Source organism: Pseudophryne corroboree, chromosome 5 (genome assembly GCF_028390025.1).
Source record: "Pseudophryne corroboree isolate aPseCor3 chromosome 5, aPseCor3.hap2, whole genome shotgun sequence".
Classification (NCBI taxonomy): domain Eukaryota; kingdom Metazoa; phylum Chordata; class Amphibia; order Anura; family Myobatrachidae; genus Pseudophryne; species Pseudophryne corroboree.
The window spans coordinates 57583920-57605257 of record NC_086448.1 but is presented as its reverse complement, the minus strand read 5'-3'; the positions used below and the strand labels follow the sequence as shown (position 1 = coordinate 57605257).

Here is a 21338-nt window from a genome sequence, read left to right as displayed (position 1 = left end):
TAAGGTACAGATCTCGGCTCTGTCGATTTTCTTTCAAAAAGAACTAGCTTCAGTACCTGAAGTTCAGACATTTGTGAAAGGAGTGCTGCATATTCAGCCCCCATTTGTGCCTCCTGTGGCACCTTGGGATCTCAACGTGATGTTGAGTTTCTTAAAATCACATTGGTTTGAGCCACTAAAAACCGTGGATCTGAAATATCTCACGTGGAAAGTGGTCATGTTATTGGCCTTGGCTTCAGCCAGGCGAGTGTCAGAGTTGGCGGCTTTATCATGTAAAAGCCCTTATCTGATTTTCCATATGGATAGGGCAGAATTGAGGACTCGTCCCCAGTTTCTCCCTAAGGTGGTGTCAGCGTTTCACCTGAACCAGCCTATTGTGGTGCCTGCGGCTACTAAGGATTTGGAGGACTCCAAGTTGCTAGACGTTGTCAGGGCCCTGAAAATATATGTTTCCAGGACGGCTGGAGTCAGAAAATCTGACTCGCTGTTTATCCTGTATGCACCCAACAAGCTGGGTGCTCCTGCTTCTAAGCAGACTATTGCTCGTTGGATTTGTAGTACAATTCAGCTTGCACATACTGTGGCAGGCCTGCCACAGCCAAAATCTGTCAATGCCCATTCCACAAGGAAGGTGGGCTCATCTTGGGCGGCTGCCCGAGGGGTCTCGGCTTTACAACTTTGCCGAGCAGCTACTTGGTCAGGGGCAAACACGTTTGCAAAATTCTACAAATTTGATACCCTGGCTGAGGAGGACCTGGAGTTCTCTCATTCGGTGCTGCAGAGTCATCCGCACTCTCCCGCCCGTTTGGGAGCTTTGGTATAATCCCCATGGTCCTTACGGAGTTCCCAGCATCCACTAGGACGTTAGAGAAAATAAGAATTTACTCACCGGTAATTCTGTTTCTCGTAGTCCGTAGTGGATGCTAGGCGCCCATCCCAAGTGCGGTTTATCTGCAATACTTGTACATAGTTATTGTTAACTAAATCGGGTTATTGTTGAGCCATCTGTTGAGAGGCTCTATTGTTTCATACTGTTAACTGTGTTTCATATCACGAGTTGTACGGTGTGATTGGTGTGGCTGGTATGAGTCTTACCCGGGATTCAAAATCCTTCCTTATTGTGTACGCTCGTCCGGGCACAGTACCTAACTGAGGCTTGGAGGAGGGTCATGGTGGGAGGAGCCAGTGCACATCAGGTAGTCTAAGATCTTTCTAGAGTGCCCAGCCTCCTTCGGAGCCCGCTATTCCCCATGGTCCTTACGGAGTTCCCAGCATCCACTACGGACTACGAGAAACAGAATTACCGGTGAGTAAATTCTTATTTATCATTATCATTATTATATGTTGCCCTGTGTCAAGCACTATAACCGCACCTTTGTATAACTACCAAAAAATACAGAATGTCACTCATTAAAAAATGCAACTGCCCCATCGTGGGTGTTGCCATATGCCCTACTGGGTGTGACCACCCTGACGGAAGTGCAAAACACCATTTTGCACGGAGTGATGGCATCTGTCCCCACTGCGTATCTCAGAAGAAACTCCCCCCCCCCCCCCCCCCCCCAACTATCCCCAGCAAATCAGGACAAACGTCTAGATTGCGGTACAATCCCCTCTAACTGGGACTACTTTGCAGGTGTGCCGCTACTTTGCAGGTATGCCGCTAGGATTTTCCTGCATAGCTGAACTGCTTTGAAAAAAACAACTTGTTTTTCTAAAGATTTAAGGGGTCTATTCATGAGGCAGTGAAAACAGTGAAGTAAGCCAGTGGAGAAGTTGCCCATGACAACCAATCAGTGGTGAGGTAACATTTTTAAAGTTCATTCTATAAAATTATACGTAGCAGCTGATTGGTTGCCATGAGCAACTTCTCCCCTGGCTTACTTCTCCACACTTTTCGCTGCTTCATGAATAGACCCCTATGAGTTTTTGTGGCCTACAAACTGTGGCCTACAAACAGTGGAGGCGCCCCTTTTGTTGTCCTGAACCAATATTCATCATTATTAATCATTACTAAAGAATTGATAGCTGCATTCTCATGAAAATTGGGTCAACCCACAAAATTACGGGTGATTTGTCAACCAACAACACCGACACAGGCAGTAGACAAGAGAGCTTTGGCTATGGGTTACAGCATGGAAGTTTCTCCAGGTGAAAGTGTTGGTAGAATTCTAGGTACAGTGCAGTCCTGGTTAGACAAAGCCTCTGAGCTATCTGATAGAGCACTGTAGGACATCTTCATGTTCCTTAATCCCCAGCTCCACACTCCGGCGTGTGGGATTTCACAAGCTCTGGCTGAATATTAAACAAACACAGGGCATTTGTATTAATCATTTCCTTCCACTGTTTAGGAACTGCTAAAAGCTGCAAACAAAGTAAACCAAAGTGGAAGAAGAACTGCGCAACGTGCACTTAGGCGGCATTGCACTTCTAAAACCTTTCAGATGGCGAGTGCTGCCGTTCTATCTGAGCGGTGCCGTATTTGACATGTCCAGGACTCCATCTTCCTCCTCTGCTTAGAGCTGGGATGCGTGTCCCCGGAACGCCTCTACGTGACATGGGACAGCTGCCATGCTGCATCCCGTGTGGGAAGGAGAGAGCAGCGATGAGGGGCAAATAAGGGCAGTTACTCCGACCTTAAACAGCAGGTTGCAAAGTTTACTAACATTGCCAAGCTAATCCTCTTAAAAGGTTTAAAATAAACTTGTCTGCTATATTTTCCCTAATGTTCTTGTCCTTTAATTGCATCCTTTTAAATAGGTCGCGGTGCTGACTTGGGTTCATTCTTGGAACGTTTATTCCTTTGGCCTCTTAATGTTACAGAGGTACTGCAGGCGAATTAATGCACCTCCAGTTCCAGTTTGTGGAATAAAACAAGGGTGGCACTCCCATGATTGAGAGGTGTGATGTTCAATAGAAATGTGACCGCCTTCTGTCTGGGGACTGGGTGTGGAATTAAAGGTCTACCGTAAATAGACAGTCATTAGGTCGACCCCATATGGGGTCGACGGGTCACAAGGTCAACAGGGTCAACATGGAAATGGTAGACAAAAAAAGGTCGACAAGCTTTTTTTTAAAAGTTTTTTTGGGTGTTATTGGATATGTTTCATCGTAGGTGACCACAATAAGTGCAAATGTATATACTCGAGGGCTCGTTTCGCTCACCACGCTTTGGGCAAGGTTCCTCGCAGCGCTCAGCACAGGTTACTATTCCCGTTCATAGTCCACCTGGTGGTAAATCAAGGAAAGTTGAAAAATATATGAAACCCCCCCCCCCCCAAATAACTTGTGTCGACCATTTTAATGTCGACCTTTTTGAACTGGTAGATCTTAAGCACTCTACCTTTTACCTGTTGACCTTTTGACCATGACAATATGGTGTTGACCTATTGTCTCGACACTATCTATACATTGGTTCCGTTGGAGACTATTCTGTTACTCCAAACCCAAGAGGGAATTACCGGAGTGCTTCCTCTTTATACCGACGTCTTAAAACAGAGTCAAAAATTGGGATTTTAGCAAAGTTGGACCTAATGCTAATAATCCCTCCTACATGTAAGTTAGTGGGGTGTTATAAATGGGGGAGCACTGTGCCGGAGTTCAGGATATCCGACAAGTTCCTGCTCACGCCCGCCACCTCCTCTCTCAGTGTTGCCCAGCACTGTGCCCGCCTGCCATGGTTGGCGTGAGTGATGAGAGCGTGGCCGGACTTTCCTCCCTCATGCCGTAGCATTTCTCAGACAGGTCCTATCCAGAGGTGTATGCACACCTAATGTTTCTCTAACGTCCTAAGTGGATGCTGGGGACTCCGTAAGGACCATGGGGATTAGCGGCTCCGCAGGAGACTGGGCACAACTATAAAGAAAGCTTTAGACTACTGGTGTGCACTGGCTCCTCCCACTAAGACCCTCCTCCAGACTTCAGTTAGATTCTTGTGCCCGGCTGAGCTGGATGCACACTAGGGGCTCTCCTGAGCTCCTAGAAAGAAAGTATATTTAGGTTTTTTATTTTCAGTGAGATCTGCTGGCAACAGACTCACTGCAGCGAGGGACTAAGGGGAGAAGAAGCGAACCTACCTAACAGGTGGTAGTTTGGGCTTCATAGGCTACTGGACACCATTAGCTCCAGAGGGATCGACCGCAGGACCGGACCTTGGTGTTCGTTCCCGGAGCCGCGCCGCCGTCCCCCTTACAGAGCCAGAAGAGTGAAGAGGTCCGGAAAATCGGCGGCAGAAGACTTCGGTCTTCACCAAGGTAGCGCACAGCACTGCAGCTGTGCGCCATTGCTCCTCATGTACACCTCACACTCCGGTCACTGATGGGTGCAGGGCGCTGGGGGGGGGCGCCCTGAGGGCAATATAAGACACCTTGGCTGGCAAATCTACATCATATATAGTCCTAGAGGCTATATAGATGCAAAAATACCCCTGCCAGTATTCCAGAAAAAGCGGGAGAAGTCAGCCGAAAAAGGGGCGGGGCTATCTCCCTCAGCACACTGGCGCCATTTTATCTTCACAGTGCAGCTGGAAGATAGCTCCCCAGGCTCTCCCCTGTAGTTTTCAGGCTCAAAGGGTTAAAAAGAGAGGGGGGGGCACTAAATTTAGGCGCAAATTATGTATACAAGCAGCTATTGGGGAAAAATCACTCAGTTATAGTGTTAATCCCTGCATTATATAGCGCTCTGGTGTGTGCTGGCATACTCTCTCTCTGTCTCTCCAAAGGACTTTGTGGGGTCCTGTCCTCAGTCAGAGCATTCCCTGTGTGTGTGCGGTGTGTCGGTACGGCTGTGTCGACATGTTGGATGAGGAAGGTTACGTGGAGGCGGAGCAGAGGCTGATAAATGTGATGTCGTCCCCTGTGGGGCCGACACCAGAGTGGATGGATAGGTGGAAGGTATAAACCGACAATGTCAACTCCTGACATAAAGGCTGGATGACGTAACAGCTGTGGGACAGCCGGCTTCTCAGCCCGCGCCTGCCCAGGCGTCTCAAAGGCCATCAGCAGATGGCGGACACAGATGTCGACACGGAGTCTGAATCCAGTGTCGACGAGGTTTATATATATATATACACAATCCACTAGGAACATCCGTTGCATGATCTCGGCAATGATAAATGTGTTAAGCATTTCTGACATGAACCCAAGTACCACATAAAAGGTGTTTTATTTTTGGGGAGAAAAAGCAGCCAGTGTTTTGTTCCCCTATCAGATGAGTGAATGAAGTGTGTAAAGAAGCGTAAATTCCCCCGATAAGAAACTGGTGATTTCTAATAAGTTACTGATGGCGTACCCTTTCCCGCCAGAGGATAGGTCACGTTGGGAGATATCCCCTTAGGGTGGATAAGGCGCTCACACGTTTGTCAAAAAAGGTGGCACTGCCGTCTTAGGATACGGCCACCTTGAAGGAGCCTGCTGATAAAAAGCAGGAGGCTATCCTGAAGTCTGTATATACACACTCAGGTACTATACTGAGACCTAAAATTGCCTCAGCATAAATAGTGCTGCTGCAGCGTGGTCTGATACCCTGTCAGATAATATTAATACCCTAGACAGGGATAATATTTTGCTAACATAGAGCATATTAAAGACGTCGTCTTATATGAAGGATGCACAGAGGGATATTTGCCGGTTGGCATCCAGAATTAATGCAATGTCCATTCTGCCAGGAGGGTATTAGAGACCCGGCAGTGGACAGGTGATGCTGCCTTAAAAGGCACATGGAGATTCTGCCTTATAAGGGTGAGGAATTGTTTGGGGATGGTCTCTGGGACCTCGTATCCACAGCAACAGCTGGGAAGAAATTTTTTTACCTCAGGTTTCCTCACAGCCTAAGAAAGCACCGTATTTTCAGGTACAGTCCTTTCGGCTTCAGAAAAGCAAGCGGGTCAAAGGCGCTTCCTTTCTGCACAGAGACAAGGGAAGAAGGAAAAAAGCTGCTCCAGACAGCCAATTCCCAAGATCAAAAATCTTCCCCCGCTTCCTCTGAGTCCACCGCATGACGCTGGGGCTCCACAGGTGGAGACAGGTGCGGTGGGGGCGCGTCTCGGGAACTTCTGGGACCAGTGGGCTTGCCCACAGGTGGATCCCTAGGTTCTGCAAGTAGTATCACAGGGATACAAGCTGGAGTTCGAGGCGACTCCCCCTCGCCGTTACCATACATCAGCCTTGCCTGCTGCCCTCGGAGAAAGGGAGGTAGTACTGGCGGCAATTCACAAGCTGTACTTCCAGCAGGTGAAAATCAAGGTACCCCTCCTTCAACAAGGCCGGGGTTACTATTCCAAAATGTTTGTGGTACCGAAACCAGATGGTTCGGTAAGACCCATTCTAAAATTGAAATCCTTGAACACTTAGATACGAAGGTTCAAGTTCAAAATGGAATCGCTCAGAGCGATTATTGCAAGCCTGGAGAATTTCATGATATCACTGGACATCAAGGATGCTTACCTGCATGTCCCTATTTACCCTCTTCACCAGGTGTACCTCAAAATTGTGGTACTGGATTGTCATTACCAATTCCAGACGTTGCCGTTGGTCTGTCCCCGGCACCGAGGGTATTTACCAAGGTAATGGCCGAAGTACTTATCCCGTACTTGGACGATCTCCTTATAAAGGCGAGGTCCAGGGAGCAGTTGTTCGTCGGAGTAGCACTATCTCGGGAAGTGCTACAACAGCACGGCTGGATTCTGAATATTCCAAAGTCGCAGCTGGTTCCTACGACGCGTCTACTGTTCCTGGGTATGGTTCTGGACACAGAACAGGATAAAAAGGGTTTCTCCCGGAGGAGAAGTCCAAGGAGTTGGCGTCTCTAGACAGAGACCTCCTAATACAAATACAGGTGTCGGTGCATCAATGCACGCGAGCCTTGGGAAAAATGGTAGCTTCTTACGAAGAAATTCCATTCGCCAGGTCCCATGCAAGGATCTTCCAGTGGGATCTGTTGGACAAGTGGTCCGGGTCGCATCTTCAGATGCATCGGCGGATAACCCTGTCTCCAAGGGCCAGGGTGTCGCTGTGGTGGTGACTGCAGAGTGCTCATCTTCTACGGGGCCGCAGATTCGGCTTACAGGACTGGGTTCTGGTGACCACGGATGCCAGCCTTCAAGGCTGGGGGGCAGTCACACAGGGAAGAAACTTCCAAGACTTCCCTACACATAAATGTTCTGGAACTATGGGCCATTTACAATGCCCTAAGTCAGGCTAGACCCCTGCTTCAACACCGGCCGGTGCTGATCCAGTCAGACAACATCACGGCGGTCGCTCATGTAAACCGACAGGGCGGCACAAGAAGCAGGATGGCGATGGCAGAAGCCACAAGGATTCTCCGATGGGCGGAAAATCATGTGTTAGCACTGTCAGCAGTGTTCATTCCCGGAGTGGACAACTGAGAAGCAGACTTTCTCAGCAGACACGACCTCCACCCGGGAGAGTGGGGACTTCATCCAGAAGTCTTCCAAATGATTGTACACCGTTGGGAAAGGCCACAGGTGGACATGATGGCGTCCCGCCTCAACAAAAAGCTACAAAGTTATTGCGCCAGGTCAAGGGACCCTCAGGCAATAGCTGTGGACGCTCTGGTAACACCGTGGGTGTACCAGTCGGTGTATGTGTTCCCTTCTCTGCCTCTCATACCCAGGGTAATGAGAATAATAAGAAGGAGAGGAGTAGGAACTATACTCATTGTTCCGGGTTGGCCAAGAAGAGCTTGGTACCCAGAACTCCAAGAAATGATCTCAGAGGACCCATGGCCTCTGCCGCTCAGACAGGACCTGCTGCAGCAGGGGGCCTGTCTGTTCCAAGACGTACCGCGGCTGCGTTTGACGGCATGGCGGTTGAACGCCGGATCCTGAAGGAAAAGGGCATTCCGGAGGAAGTTATCCCTACGCTATTTAAAGCTAGGAAGGAAGTGAACGCAAACCATTATCACCGCATATGGCGGAAATATGTTGCGTGCTGTGAGGCCAGTAAGGCCCCAAAAGGAGGAATTTCAGCTAGGTCGATTTCTGCACTTCCTACAAGTCAGAGGTGACTATGGGCCTAAAATTGGGTTCCATTAAGGTCCAGATTTCGGCTCTAATAGAACTGGCTTCACTGCCTGAAGTTCAGACTTTTGTTAAGGGAGTGCTGCATAGTCAGCCCCCGTTTGTGCCTCCAGTGGCACCGTGGGATCTCAACGTAGTGTTGGATTTCCTGAAGTCGCATTGAGTTGAGCCACTTAAATCCGTGGAGCTACAATGCCTCACGTGGAAAGTGGTCATGCTGTGGGCCTGGGCGTCGGCCAGGCGTGTATCAGAATTGGCGGCTTTGTCATGCAAAAGCCCTTATCTGTATTTTATATGGATAAGGCGGAATTGAGGACTCGTTCCCAATTCCTTCCTAAGGTGGTATCAGTTTTTCATGTGAACCAACCTATTGTGGTGCCTGTGGCTACTTGGGACTTGGAGGATTCCAAGTTTCTGGACGTAGTCAGGGCCCTGAAAAGTATATGTTTCCAGGACGGCTGGAGTCAGGAAAACTGACTCGCTATTTATCCTGTATGCACCCAACAAGCTGGGTGCTCCTGCTTCTAAGCAGACTATTGCTCGCTGGATCTGTAGCACGATTCAACTTGCACATTCTGCGGCTGGACTGCCGCACCCTAAATCTGTAAAAGCCCATTCCACGAGGAAAGTGGGCTCTTCTTGGGCGGCTGCCCGAGGGGTCTCGGCTTTACAAATTTGCCGAGCTGCTACTTGGTCGGGTTCAAACACTTTTGCAAGAGTCTACAAGTTTGTTACCCTGGCTGAGGAGGACCTAGAGTTGCTCATTCGGTGCTGCAGAGTCATCCGCACTCTCCCGCCCGTTTGGGAGCTTTGGTATAATCCCCATGGTCCTTACGGAGTCTCCAGCATCCACTTAGGACGTTAGAGAAAATAAGATTTTACTCACCGGTAAATCTATTTCTCGTAGTCCGTAGTGGATGCTGGGCGCCCATCCCAAGTGCGGATTGTCTGCAATACTTGTATATAGTTATTGCCTAACTAAAGGGTTATTAATGAGCCATCTGTTGAGAGGCTCAGTTGTTATCATACTGTTAACTGGGTATTGTATCACGAGTTATACGGTGTGATTGGTGTGGCTGGTATGAGTCTTACCGGGGATTCAAAATCCTTCCTTATTGTGTCAGCTCTTCCGGGCACAGTATCCTAACTGAAGTCTGGAGGAGGGTCTTAGTGGGAGGAGCCAGTGCACACCAGTAGTCTAAAGCTTTCTTTATAGTTGTGCCCAGTCTCCTGCGGAGCCGCTAATCCCCATGGTCCTTACGGAGTCCCCAGCATCCACTACGGACTACGAGAAATAGATTTACCGGTGAGTAAAATCTTATTTTTCGTAGTTGATCGATTATCGGTGGTCTGCTCATGTGTGTCTGTCGTACTGCGCATGTGCCGCGATGGGCATGTGACTGAAGTCCCAGAGAGGAGTTATTCGCAACGTGATTGACAGTCGGGGACCATTTGAGGGAGGTAACGGGGGAGTGGTGGCAAAAACGCAGACATTTTCGGAGCTTGTTACACAGTAGAAATGTCTTCAGCGTCTTAGTTCCTGTGACCATAGCGTTGCGTCTTTGTGTGCAAGTGGCAGATAAGAGACGATTATGTGTGTCTCTATACAACTCCTACCGGCTGCAACATTATCATATAGCCACACGGCCGTTGCGTACAGATTCCCAGCTGCGACTGCATTTGTGTACCTCTCTGAATCTGGCCTCGTGCACAGAAGTGAGGGGAGCATCTGTGGTGGGTGCAGGTCCACCAGATACCCCGAAGCCTGGATGCTCTGTGAGTAACCTTTGGGCACAGAGTTCTTGTTCCTTTAATTAAAGTGGACCACCCCCGTCTCCAGACTCATCTGACTGTTCCTAATATGTCCATATTCATAATGCATTTATATGGGCATCGTAGGAACAATGTCATGCATGGTAATCATGGAACAGCTTACCTGGGAATCAGAAGCATATGCAGCCGTGGCATTACCCCAGGTAGAGTCATGTACAAAGGATTTGTGTAATATTAAGATCTTTGATGTGAAACCTGTAGGCAGGTACAGTATATCCACACGTACATAAGAGGGGTCCGTGCAGGATCTGTAGACAAGGTATTTTCTGCAGCAAAGTCTCACTAGCCCCACTAGCTCTTTACTTTCCCCTGTAATTAATGATGCAGCAATTAAAGTTATAAAAATAATGGAAGCCTAAATATATATCTATTATATAGAAGCTTTAAGCGCTGTGCGATAATACAATAAACATCCAATCACAAAGTTGCTTGGTCTCTGGTAGCAATGTAAGTTAAGTAAAGTATCCGGTTAACTTAATTGTACAAAAGAATAAGGGGGTATTCAATTAAGTGCTGCTTTTTCGACTGGTCGACAAAACGGCACTAATTCAACACGGTATTCAATTGCAGTAGTTTTCGCCCATTTTTTAATCCATTTTTGCCGTCTCACTTTTTTTTTTTGTCGAATCAGCATGGGAGAAAACTGTGCCAAAAATGGGTGAATTCACCAATACATGTGATTTTCGCCAGTGCCGGATTTTTCGACCAGTTGAGAAAACGGCACGGCATTGACTAGGTCGAATATAAAATCCACCTAAAAACGGGCGAAAAGTGCCATTTTCTTCGACTGGTCGAAAAAACAGCACTAATTGATTACCCCCCCTAAAAGAGATAAGCTTCCGTTGTAAATTGAACATCAGATATGTTCACTGAGGGATCTATTAAGACCAATGCCAATTTATCCCTGATAAGTGTCATTGCTTCCGACGCATTTCGCAGTTATCAGCAAATTATTCTTGGGGCTAGTTAGCAATAAAAAATAAAATTTTCCGGGACGCCTGGATCAGACCTGTCTTAGCTAATGTGCTACCGGACAATCATAAATCCGTGATTGTAAAAATAAGATTTTACTAACCGGTAAATCTATTTCTCGTAGTCCGTAGTGGATGCTGGGGACTCCGTAAGGACCATGGGGAATAGACGGGCTCCGCAGGAGACTGGGCACTCTAAGAAAGAATTAGAACTACTGGTGTGCACTGGCTCCTCCCTCTATGCCCCTCCTCCAGACCCCAGCTAAGGAAACTGTGCCCGGAAGAGCTGACATTACAAGGAAAGGATTTTGGAATCCAGGGTAAGACTCATACCAGCCACACCAATCACACCGTATAACTTGTGATAACTTACCCAGTTAACAGTATGAACAACAACAGAGCATCAGATCAACCCTGATGCAACTATAACATAACTCTTATGTAAGCAATAACTATATACAAGCATTGCAGAAGAAGTCCGCACTTGGGACGGGCGCCCAGCATCCACTATGGACTACGAGAAATAGATTTACCGGTGAGTAAAATCTTATTTTCTCTAACGTCCTAGTGGATGCTGGGGACTCCGTAAGGACCATGGGGATTATACCAAAGCTCCCAAACGGGCGGGAGAGTGCGGATGACTCTGCAGCACCGAATGGGCAAACACAAGGCCCTCCTCAGCCAGGGTATCAAACTTGTATAATTTTGCAAAAGTGTTTGAACCCGACCAAGTAGCTGCTCGGCAAAGCTGTAATGCCGAGACCCCTCGGGCAGCCGCCCAAGAAGATCCCACCTTCCTTGTGGAGTGGGCTTTCACTGATTTAGGATGCGGCAATCCAGCCGCAGAATGAGCCTGCTGAATCGTGTTACAGATCCAGCGAGCAATAGTTTGTTTTGAAGCAGGAGCACCCAGCTTGTTGGATGCATACAGGATAAACAGCGGGTCAGTTTTCCTGACTCCAGCCGTTCTGGCTACATAAATCTTCAAAGCCCTCACTACATCTAGTAACTTGGACTCCTCCCAGTCACGAGTAGCCGCAGGCACCACAATAGGTTGGTTCAAATGAAAGGATGACACCACCGTTGGCAGAAATTGCGGACGAGTCCGTAATTCTGCCCTGTCCATATGGAAAACCTGATAGGAGCTTTTACATGACAAGCCGCCAATTCTGACACATGCCTAGCCGGAGCTAAGGCCAATAGCATGACCACCTTCCACGTGAGATATTTTAACTCCACGGTTTTAAGTGGCTCAAACCAGTGTGATTTCAGGAAACTCAACACCACGTTAAGATCCCAAGGTGCCACTGGTGGCACAAAAGGGGCTGAATATGCAGCACTCCCTTTACAAACGTCTGAACTTCAGGAAGAGAAGCCAGTTCCTTTTGAAAGAAAATGGATAGGGCTGAAATCTGGACCTTAATGGACCCCAATTTTAAGCCCAAAGTCACTCCCGACTGTAGGAAGTGAAGGAAACGGCCCAGCTGGAATTCCTCTGTAGGGGCATTCCTGGCCTCACACCAAGCGACATATTTGCGCCATATACGGTGATAATGCTTAGCCGTCACGTCCTTCCTAGCCTTTATTAGCGTAGGAATAACCTCATCCGGAATGCCTTTTTCTGTTAGGATCCGGCGTTCAACCGCCATGCCGTCAAACGCAGCCGCAGTAAGTCTTTGAACAGACAGGGCCCATGTTGCAACAGATCCTGTCTGAGAGGCAGAGGCCATGGGTCCTCTGTGAACATTTCTTGCAGTACCGGATACCAAGTCCTTCTTGGCCAATCCAGAACAATGAGTATTGTTCTCACTCCTCTTTTTCTTACGATTCTCAGCACCTTGGGTATGAGAGGAAGAGGAGGAAACACATAAGCCGACTGGAACACCCACGGTGTCACTAGTGCGTCCACAGCTATCGCCTGAGGGTCTCTTGACCTGGCCCAATACATTTGTAGCTTTTTGTTGAGGCGGGACACCATCATGTCCACCTGTGGCAGTTCCCATCGATTTGTAATCGGTGTGAAGACTTCTTGATGAAGTCCCCACTCTCCCGGGTTTAGGTCGTGCCTGCTGAGGAAGTCTGCTTCCCAGTTGTCCACTCCCGGAATGAACACTGCTGACAGTGCTTGCACGTGATTCTCCGCCCAGCGAAGAATTCTGGTTGCTTCTGCCATCGTCACCCTGCTTCTTGTGCCGCCCTGGCGGTTTACATGAGCCACTGCGGTGATGTTGTCTGACTGAATCAGCACCGGTTGGTTGCGAAGCAGATGCTCCGCTTGACTCAGGGCGTTGTATATGGCCCTTAGTTCCAGGATATTGATGTGCAGACAAGTTTCCTGACTTGACCACAGCCCTTGGAAGTTTCTTCCCTGAGTGACTGCCCCCCATCCTCGGAGGCTTGCATCCGTGGTCACCAGGACCCAGTCCTGTATGCCGAACCTGCGGCCCTTGAGAAGGTGAGCACTCTGCAGCCACCACAGAAGAGACACCCTGGCCCTGGGGGATAGGGTGATCAGCCGATGCATCTGAAGATGCGATCCGGACCACTTGTCCAACAGGTCCCACTGAAAATTCCTCGCATGGAACCTGCCGAAGGGAATGGCTTCGTAAGACGCCACCATCTTTCCCAGGACTCGCGTGCATTGATGCACCGACCCCTGTTTTGGTTTTAAGAGGCCTCTGACCAGAGTCACGAGCTCCTGAGCCTTCTCCGCCAGGAGAAAAACCTTCTTCTGGTCTGTGTCCAGAATCATGCCCAGGAAGAGCAGACGCGTCGTAGGAATCAGCTGCGACCTTGGAATATTCAGAATCCAGCCGTGCTGTTGCAACACTTCCCGAGAGTGTGCTACCCTGATCAGCAACTGCTCTCTGGACCTCGCCTTTATGAGGAGATCGTCCCAGTATGGGATAATTGTGACTCCTTGCTTTCGCAGAAGCCCATCATTTCTGCCATTACCTTGGTAAATATTCTCGGTGCCGTGAACAGATCAAACGGCAACGTCTGGAATGGGTAATGACAATCCTGTACCACAAATCTGAGGTACGCCTGATGAGGTGGATAAATGGGGACATGAAGGTATGCATCCTTTATGTCCAGAGACACCATAAAATCCCCCCCTTCCAGGCTTGCGATGACCGCTCTGAGCGATTCCATCTTGAACTTGAACCTTTTCAGGTATATGTTCAGGGATTTTAAATTCAATATGGGTCTGACCGAACCGTCCGGTTTCGGTACTACAAACATGGTCGAATAGTAACCCTTTCCTCGTTGAAGGAGAGGAATCTTGACCACCACCTGCTGAAGATACAATTTGTGAATTGCAGTTAACACTGTTTCCCTCTCGTGGGGGGGAAGCCGGCAGGGCCGTCGGTGAGGTGGCATCTTCTCAAAGCTCAACTTGCATCCCTGAGACACAATATCTATTGCCCAGGGATCTAACAGGGAGTGAACCCACTTGTGGCTGAACTTACGCAGGTGTGCCCCCACCGGGCCTAGCTCCGCCTTGTGGAGCCCCAGCGACATGCGGTGGATTATTGTAGAGGCCGGGGAGGACTTCTGTTCCTGGGACCTAGCTGTGTTGTGCAGCTTCTTTCCTCTGCCCCCGCCTCTGGCAAGAAAGGACGCACCTCGGACTTTCTTGTTTCTTTGTTCTAAAGGCTGCATTTGATAATGTCGTGCTTTCCTAGGCTGTGCAAGAATATAAGGCAAAACAACAGAATTACCAGCTATAGCTGTGGAGACCAGGTCCGAGAACCCTTCTCCACACAATCCTCAGCCTTCCATATGCCTCTTAAGTCGGCATCATCTGTCCATTGCATATTCTACAGGACACGTCAAGCAGAAACCGACATAGCTTGTCTCTAGAACCCAGTGTACTCATGTCTCTTTGGGCATGTTTTATATATATATATATATATATATATATAAATCTCTTAAGACAGCATTAATATATCTATATATCTATCTATATATACATATATCTATATATATCTACATACTAGGGTCTCAATTTCTGCTGATAAGGTACCTGTCCACGCTGCCCCAGCGCTATAAACCCATGCCGACACAATCTCCGGTCTAAGTAGTATACCAGAATGTGCACGCTATCTGCAGGATCCCTGAGAACAGCTGTTACAGGTTACCTTTTGGGCAAACGTGACACCCTAGGGGAAGATTCCCATCGTATCCTGGCCCTAGTGGGGAAAGGATACTGCCTGAGAATTCTTTGTGGGAAACTGCAGTCTCTTGTCTGGAGATTCCCGCTCTTTTTCCTCATGAGAGGAGGGAAATTTACCTCAGCTTTCTTCCCCTTAAACATGTGTACCCTTGTGTCAGGGACAGATGAGTCATCAGTGATATGCAAATCATCTTTTATTACAATAATCATATATTGAATACTTTTCTGCCATTTTGGCTGTAACTTTGCATTATCGTAGTCGACACTGGAGTCGATCTCTGTGTCGACATCAGTGTTTATTATTTTGGATAGTGAGCATTGAGAGACACTGAAGGTCTCTGCGACAGAGTGACAGACATGGGTAGATTTCCTGTCTGTTCTCTACTCTTTTGTGCAATAAATTCACTTAATTACACAAATCCAACAGGTGTCGGCGTTGTCGACGGAGACACCCTCACACACACATATTTGCTCTATCTCCTCCTTAGGGGAGCCTTTTACCTCAGACATGTCGACACACACGTACCGACACACCACACACACACAGGGGATGCTCTATTTGAAGACAGTTCCCCCACAAGGCCCTTTGGAGAGACAGAGAGAGAGTATGCCAGCACACACCCCAGCGCTATATGACCCAGGAATCACACAGTAACGTAGTGTTAACCCAGTAGCTGCTGTATATATTGTTTTTTATGCCAATTTATGTGCCCCCCCTCTCTTTTCACCCTCTTCTTCTGCAGGGGAGAGCCTGGGGAGCTTCCTCTCAGCGGAGCTGTGGAGAGAAAATGGCGCTGGTGAGTGCTGAGGAAGAAGCCCCGCCCCCTCATCGGCAGGCTTCTGTCCCGCGATTTTGTGTAAAAATAATGGCGGGGGCTCATGCATATTACAGTGCCCAGCTGTATATATGCTGCTTTTTGCGCGGAGGGACTCAATTGCTGCCCAGGGCGCCCCCCCCCCTGCGCCCTGCACCCTACAGTGACCGGAGTGTGTGGGTTAGTGTGGGAGCAATGGAGCACAGCTGCAGTGCTGTGCGCTACCTCATATGAAGACAGGAGTCTTCTGCCGCCGATTTTGACGTCTTCTTGCTTCAACCCGCCGGCTTCTGTCTTCTGGCTCTGCGAGGGGGACGGCGGCGCGGCTCCGGGAACGGACGACCAAGGTTAGGTTCCTGTGTTCGATCCCTCTGGAGCTAATGGTGTCCAGTAGCCTAAGAAGCGCAACCTAGCCGCAGTTAGTAGGTTTGCTTCTCTCCCCTCAGTCCCACGTAGCAGAGAGTCTGTTGCCAGCAGAAGCTCTCTGAAAATAAAAAACCTAACAAAAATACTTTCTTAATAGCAAGCTCAGGAGAGCTCACTAAAATGCACCCAGCTCCTTCCGGGCACAGATTCTAACTGGGGTCTGGAGGAGGGGCATAGAGGGAGGAGCCAGTGCACACCAGTAGTCCTAATTCTTTCTTAGAGTGCCCAGTCTCCTGCAGAGCCCGTCTATTCCCCATGGTCCTTACGAAGTCCCCAGCATCCACTAGGACGTTAGAGAAATGACTTTTGCAGCCGACGCACTAATACTCGTTTCTGTTGTCTTGCAATTCTTCGTTCGTGTGAGAGAAATCCCAGCAATGCTCGCTGTGGGGTATAAGGCGCATAATTCACCAGATTAGCCTCCACATACCTCCTACCATGAAGACAGAAACGCCTTATTATGGGCAGCCCCAAAGGCTATAATAAAGACTAACAATGACCGAATCTTGTAGCGATCAGTCACCCCATACAAACCATTCTAATGAGCTGTGATATTGTCACGCTAAAGAGAACTGTGCCAGCCAGACTCAGATAATGGCCGGGATGTAATGAAGGGGGTAATTCCAAGTTGATCGCAGCAGGATTTTTTTTAGCAATTGGGCAAAACCATGGCCCTCATTCCGAGTTGTTCGCTCGCAAGGCGAATGTAGCAGAGTTACACACGCTAAGCCGCCGCCTACTGGGAGTGAATCTTAGCTTCTTAAAATTGCGACCGACGTACGCGCAATATTGCGATTACAAACGAGTTAGCAGTTTCTGAGTAGCTTCAGACTTACTCTGCCTGTGCGATCAGTTCAGTGCTTTTCGTTCCTGGCTGACGTCATAAACACACCCAGCGTTCGCCCAGGCACTCCCACCGTTTCTCCGGCCACTCCTGCGTTTTTTCCGGAAACGGTAGCGTTTCCAGCCACACGCCCCTAAAACGCCGTGCATCCGCCCAGTAACACCCATTTCCTGTCAATCACAATGCGAACGTCGGAGCGATGAAAATGCCGTGAGTAAACTTACTTTCATCATAGTAAAGTTACTTGGCGCAGTCGCAGTGCGAACATTGCGCATGCGCACTAAGAGAATTCTCACTGCGATGCGATGAAAATCTCCGAGCGAACAACTCGGAATGAGGGCCCATGTGCACTGCAGGGGGGGCAGACATAACATGTGCAGAAAGAGTTAGATTTGGGTGGGTTATTTTATTTCTGTGCAGGGTAAATACTGGCTGCTTTATTTTTACACTGCAAATTAGATTGCAGACTGAACACACCCCACCCAAATCTAACTCTCTCTGCACATGTTACTTCTGTTTCCCCTGCAGTGCACATGGTTTTGCCCAACTGCTAAAAAATTTCCTGCTGCGATCAACTTGGAATTACCCCCGAAGTCCGAGTTCAGCGTCCGTGCGGGATGTCGGCCGAAGTCGACAACTTTTTTTTAAAGAGGTAATCATTTACAAGGCTAAACCAGATTGCCCCTTTAAAAAAATGTCCGAGCTGGGCCGGCATCCCGCGAACATCATTACATCTCGGCCCATGACTCTATTAACCCTGCTTATATGATGTTACGCCTGCGATATACTCTCACATCTCTCCATTGGGGATTTTTGTCAGACTTTGGTATAAGTCAATAAAGGAGCGATAAGCTTTAAAGTGTCATAACAAGGAGTCATTATTTATTAAGATGCCTTGTCATGCGCTATGCAGATAATGATGTACACCGAAGTCTGTACCGTCGATGGTCAGTGGTTTTAAACCATCAGTTAAAACCCATCGATTGTTTAGCTATTGATGGTTGAGGGCTGCACATGCACAGACCTTAGTCAGTGAGTTGGCACCGCCAATGGTGCAGTATTTGAGGCCGTGCCATTGATGGCAAAAAATAAAGTGTTTGCCCGTGGCTTCTAATATTGTGATGTAAATTTTATGTTGTACACATTGGCCCTCATTCCGAGTTGATCGCTCGCTAGCTGTTTTTAGCAGCCATGCAAACGCATAGTCGCCGCCCACGGGGGAGTGTATTTTCACTTTGCAAGTGTGCGAACGCGTGTGCAGCCGAGCTCTGCAACAACATTTTGTGCAGTTTCAGAGTAAGTCTGAACTTACTCAGCCCTTGCGATCACTTCAATCTTTTTGGTGCTGGAATTGAGGTCAGACACCCGCCCTCCAAACGCCTGGACACTCCTGCGTTTTCCTTACCATTCCCAGAAAATGGTCAGTTGACACTCATAAACGCCTTCTTCCTGTCAATCTTCTTGCGATCGGCTGTGCGTATGGATTGTTCGTTAAATCCATAGCTCAGCAACAATCCGCATTGTACCCGCACGACGCGCCTGCGCATTGCGGTGCATACGCATGCGCAGTAGAGACCTGATCGCAGTGCAGCGAAAATCGGAGGCGTGCGATCAACTCGGAGTGACCACCATTGATCGCAAAATGTCTTTGCAGTTTTTCCTTCAGGGATTAACACAAAAAGATGCTTGAGGCTACTAACTTATGAGCAAGCCACGTAAAGCTGCCTATGGGAGAAGCAGCTGGTCCTGAAATCTACGCCTGCAGCCCTGAGCGTTTGCCCCTGCGACTTGTTGATCATCATAGCGAAGTAGGCGCTTACAGGAAACTGCAGGCGCTTGAATTGAAAAGCAAAATTGTTGGTGACAAAGGGTATATGTCATATAAATACAGTGTCACCTGCACCACATCCCATTAGAATCTCTGCCTCAATGAAGTTCCTCTGCAGACCAGTCACTTTAAGTCCGGTACCATTGCATAACTTTGGCCGAAGCATGATCAGAACACCAACTTTCAGTGCGCCGAGCATCAAATGTCTGGTATTTCCTCTCCCTGAGGAGATCATACATACCGCAGTTTCTTTCTAGGTCACTAAGCTTTACAATAGTGCAAACGCCTTCCCAATTTATCCAGTATTTTTTGCGTGATGCTGGAACGAACAGACAGACAAAAAATATGAAAAATAAAATAAAATTGTCTCCATAGTTTATAAACAGTCCATAATACAATGGTTCTCAACCTGTGTGCCTAGGCAACAAGGGGTGCCGCAAGGCTCTTGCAGGGGTGCCTCTAATTGGTGGTTCAGGACCAAATCAAATTATTTATTTTCAAAGTGATAGGTAAAACCAGCGCTAGTGGCTGCCAATCATAAAACGTGGAGAATCAGAAGCAGAACTGTCCCCCACCACGTAACTGGCCCTAAGGATGACGGGTAAGCACAGTTTACTTCATTTAATATTTTTTTCCAGATTTATTAATAAAACATTTTTTAGCCTAGGGGTGCCGTGACAAAAAATGCCAAAACTCTAGGACGCTGTGATTCAAGAAAGTTTGGGAACCACTGTCCTTGAAGTATAGTTCTAGAAAATAAAAAAATAAATTCTATGTACAGACACAACCCTTACAGTTTGATTATATGTATATATACAAATTATATATATATATATCTGGGATGTAATTGGAATCCCGCGGCATTCTGACGATCGGGATTCCGGCGTCGGCATTTTGACCACTGGGATTACCGACCACCGTGATCCCGTAACCAACTCATATATATATATATATATATATATATATCATATACCATCACCAAGCCATGATTAGGAATTTTTACACTGTATTAATGATTGAATTATCCATGGGTTCTATGTATTTACCCTGTGTGGCCGATTGGCTACCCTTCCTGCAGACCTGTCCTGCAGCCCACCCTGCAAGGTAGTCCTTGTGTCTGTGAGACCTGGCGCACAGCCCTCCGCTTCCATAACCTTGTATCCCTGCAGCCTTGGTGCAGTTTCTGGCTGTGCCGATGTGCTCATCCCTAGCGAATTCTGCCAGAGTATAATCTGCTTTATTCACATTGTTATTTAAGGGTCTGAAAATGAAAGGGTGCTTTTATGTGTAGGCATCTAAACACGAGCGTATTATTCCTCCTTCATATTTACTGTACAGATTACAGCTTTGATTTTAATGCCTTTTTACTGTTGAATGAAGCAATTATGTAATAGCCTTTACATGTCAACGTCTTAAACTGCAAATTCCCAGACAGAAGGGATTAGGATCACAAGGTGGCCCCTTTACCATATATAAATATAGTTGAAAAGTAGTGTAATTACTAATTATGGTGTAGGACTTGGCCCTGCGCTATAAGATGCTACACTGCCTTTTCCTTCTTCTGCAGATACTGATATGTGTTTTACTGGCATATATTTCATATATACAGGTAGTTATAGTACAATGCGGGATAGATACATTGTTTCCTAATTTGTCAGTTGGCAGAATAGATGTGTTTATTTTCACATATATCTCATTGCTGGAGATATTACATTGATCAGAACAGGAGTACCATGCGGTAAATGGACTAGAGCAAACATTATGTAATGTTGGCAGTGTTATTAGTTTGGCAACAGCGTTTATTAAATATATAGGTAAGCATGTCATTATTATAGTATGACAACAAGTACAGTTAAATAGCAAAACAGGTCCGTGATGATGTCACTGGTGAATGACCAAGCAGTGCCGTACCAATGCACTCCAGGGTACTTCTGCACTGCGGGCTGTCCAGTGCCATCCAGAGTGCATTTGGCATCATAAAGTCACAGGAACAGTGAGCTGGGCACTTCTTTAAGCAGCAGGGTGCCCCCCTAGGCGCCCTATAAGCTGCAGACAGGTGTTGACGGGGCGGTAAAACTGCCGCCACCTTGGCCTTGGGCAGCTACACCGTTCTCATCAGCATCGGTAGGGCCCTGGCTAAATTAAGCACTAGCCGACCTGTGCCAGCCCCTAGCCACAGTCTGTAGCAGCTCTTTGAGTACACATGATTAATAATGCCCCAACATATAAAAGCCCCCTCTGCAATATGACATCACAAATCACTTCTGTGGCTACTTCCCGACCACCAGGAGACGGATTTTATAATGTGCATACTGATAGGTAGGTAGATCTATATACAGTAGATACATACAATACACAAAATGAGACACACTGAGCACTCAACATCTATAGCTGATAGAACCATTA

General features: G+C 47.8%; 1 long non-coding RNA gene across 1 annotated transcript in view; it reads left to right on the top strand.

Moving 5' to 3' along the window:
- The window catches only part of LOC134927175 (uncharacterized), a 326054-nt gene that overhangs the window by 243581 nt on the left and 61135 nt on the right, over positions 1-21338 (top strand). The gene's annotated exons all lie outside the window — the stretch shown is intronic.